This window comes from Synchiropus splendidus, chromosome 8, assembly GCF_027744825.2.
Source record: "Synchiropus splendidus isolate RoL2022-P1 chromosome 8, RoL_Sspl_1.0, whole genome shotgun sequence".
NCBI lineage: Eukaryota > Metazoa > Chordata > Actinopteri > Syngnathiformes > Callionymidae > Synchiropus > Synchiropus splendidus.
Window position 1 is genome coordinate 11,080,056 of NC_071341.1, and position 3,581 is coordinate 11,083,636.

Genomic DNA, 3,581 nt, shown 5'->3' on the forward strand with positions numbered 1-3,581 from the left:
TAAACAACCAACTGTCACCCAAGATGTTGGCAGCTGGTTCAAACCCAAGTCTGTGCTTGTGCATAGGAACTGAGTGGAAAGCTGAAGGAAGTGTTGGAACAAAGATGCACTGCCCTTTTAAATGATCAGTCTGTGTGTGATTCTAGAGATGGAGTGGGTCTGTCTTCCATGAGAGGCTCAAAGACCAGCCACAGCTTCTCTGCAATGAGAAAAGCCGGTTGTGGTCTCTCTGGATTTGTCTTTGGACTCCTCCTGGATTTCTCCACATTGAGGTTTTCATGGTGTGTAGAACTAGGTGGAGGCCAGAGTAGCGGGAGTTTCTTAGCAAAGGGAAGTCTGCTTCTAGGTGCCGCCAACATATCACCTCCAGTAGAAGTGCTCCATAACTCTCGCACACACACATGCTCTTAAATGGAGGTCAGTTTTGTATTTGGAGGCTTAGTTCATGCTAAAATTAATAAAAATAATGACGATGATAATAACACACAAGGATGTGAGATGTTGTTTTAAAGTGCTTTCGCCGGTCAAAGAGTACCGCTTACAGGTTATTCAATAAATATCGACTTGGTCCGAGACAAAAGTGTGTTTGAAAATTTGGCATGATTGAGTTTGACAACCCTGTTTTACTGAAGGCTTGTTATTAAGTGACGCTGATTCGATAAGAACATCACTCGCTGTCGCACACGTAAACCTGCTCATCTCACATTACATTTAATTCCTTGTTGAGATAAATAAATGATGGAAATATTCAAGCTAGTTAGTGGTTATAAAAAGACATGGATGTGCTGCGACTTGACTCACGTCTTTGAAACCGAAAACAAACAAGTCCTTTGAGTATGGACGGCAGGCACGTGCACAGACATTTCAGGGGGAAGGTGCTCAAGCCAGGAAAAAGGGCACCCACTGCAAGAGAGGTATCATTGTTGTTGCTGCTGGGGTCTGAAATATGCCAAACTTCAGGGCTCTTTTAAGCGTGACTGTACGGTGGAATAGTTGTTCACGCACATTCTTGAGGAACATGATATTGCTAGCTGGTGACTGACATAAGGTGTGCTGAAGGTGAACTGAAAGTGGGCAAATGATGGGGGCAGGAGGTGGGCTGAAGGTGGGCTAAAATCCAACTAACTTACACATCCATTTAGTGTGTTTTTCCAATCCAAAATCTCCTCATAAAATGTCTGAATAAATATAGCAAGAAACGTGGGTGAAAATGAATGACAGTGTACTTCTTTTTTGTCAAATTTCTTCAATGAATCAGAAGAGGTACTTCTGTCAGGAAAACTAGGGCTGGTGTTCAAGCACCTCTGTGGTTATATCTGTGCCTATCCTTGATGGACACATTTATTTGAGCATTGTACAAAAATACGTAGAGAAATAAAATAAAAAAAGTTTCATGATGCACCACTGAAAAATGACAGTCAAGCTGATAAAGGTGTTTCATTCTCTCTTTTCATAGAGGTGCGACCAATGACACATTAGTACATTCACTATAGAGATTAGAATGCATTGAGAAACCTTTATAGAATTTCATAATCATGTATGAGAACTTAGGGCGAGGCTTGTAATGTACTACAAGTGGTGGACTTAATACATCCATTTCATCACATTACATTGTTATGGTTAAAGTTATTTGCCTCTTGATAGTTGCATTAAACTGTAAGTACAAGTACTGTATATCGAGCTTGGTACCGGGAAACATGTCTGTGGAATGGAATTATGAAGTGTTATGAACATATTAAGTCCTCTACTAATACTTCATACACCTTGTTAAAGTTGCCATTTGTGTCCATGAACCTTTGTGTCTTTGTTGTAGTCTTATAAATGCATGTTTTATGAATGCAACAAAAACGCATGCAAGGACATTTAGACAAGTGTTCCCCCCCCCAAAAAAAGAAGTACGAAGAGTAAAGAAAAAAAGAAGAAGGTAACGTGAAAGATTGATGACCACAAGGGCACTATTTTATAGATACGTTTCCCTCTCCAGCCGTGTTTTATCCTGCCCTTGATTGTGGGTCAGTAAAACTGACAGACGGTTTGGGATCACGTAGTTACACGGTGCAGAGCACACTTTCATTTTTCCAGACAGTAAACCATAGAGGGATGATTGACGACATCTCCCCGGGAAAGATGCCTTCTTTTGCTTTCCTCCACCGCTGGCCAGTGGAGCGGATTCATTCTGATTCAGGAGGTTTTAGATCAGTGTCGTCCTGAACCGCACACCAAAGCCAAACCCATGCCATTACAAGCAAAACTGTGTTGGATGAAACGCAGTTTTTCAGGCAGGAGCACGTGCGGATGTGGTGAGAAGCTCTTGGAATTCAGCTTCCCATTGAACAGAGTGGCTGTGGTGGTATACATATATATATATATCACTTTCTTATTAACATATGACAGCTCATATCTTTGTTTTTAAGGCTTGCTATATATATATATATATATATATATATATATATATATATATATATATATATATATATATATATATATATATATATATATATATATATATATATATATATATATATGAGCTGTCATATGTTAATAAGAAAGTGACATGACATGACATGAATGAATAGTTCCAAAACTTGGTACGGTTGGTATAGGTTTGCAGTAGTTAACTTTCCTGAGATTCTGGAGATACTTTACTAGATTCCTTCATGTTCAGTCACCTGTGGATTGAAGGTTCTCTCCACTAAGCAGACTCAGACGTCTTGGACACCGTTGCCTTGTTTCAATGAACGGTGAGTGGAGAGCACACCATGGAGGAGGGGTGGCAGAGCCTCCACCAAGATACCAGATACAGTGGCTACAACCGCTGCAGTGTCACGTCTTGTTCCACGATCATGTTTATCTCTGATTTATCTACTCTCAGTTTTGCTTCATTCCAGATGAGAGTCCGACCGGTCACTGTAGTGAGCTTTGAGTGTCACAGAGCGTCAGTGTGAGAGGCTTGATGCGGACCGGCTGTCAAATATCAGCCCAGGAATAAGCAAATTGTCAGGCTGGAAATCAAAAATATATGTAAATCAAGAGTTTTCACAGAGCGATGATGTCAAATGTAGGAGAGAAAAGGACGAGTGAGGCTCTGCTGCGGATATGACATTGAAACCAGCTTCTGAAATACAGCATTAGCGTCATGTGTCACATATACGGCGTTGATACTAGACAAAAGGCCACTGCCTACTTGAGCACCCATTCACAACATGACTCGAGTGTTCAAAGGAGATGCTTCTCCTTTCAGTGATTTTGACCCCCCCACCCCCTCTGTCATACGTGCACCACAGTGAGACCAACACAGTGCGATCTGCCACTGATGTCACATGGACGGGGGTTTTCCAGCCACTGCTCCGCCCCACTCATTTCAAGGTAATATTTTGCAGTGAAAACAAGCCTGTTTGATGTGTAACTTCATAGGCACACATATTGCATTATACAGCTGTATTATACTACTGAATTCAAATGTATTCTACTGAAAAGTCACTGTCATGACAGCAGCACCTTGAATGCACAACCTGTCCTCACTCACTTTCAGCGTTGGATATTGATATGTGTTTCAATGGAGTAAAAAACATTGTCCTTCC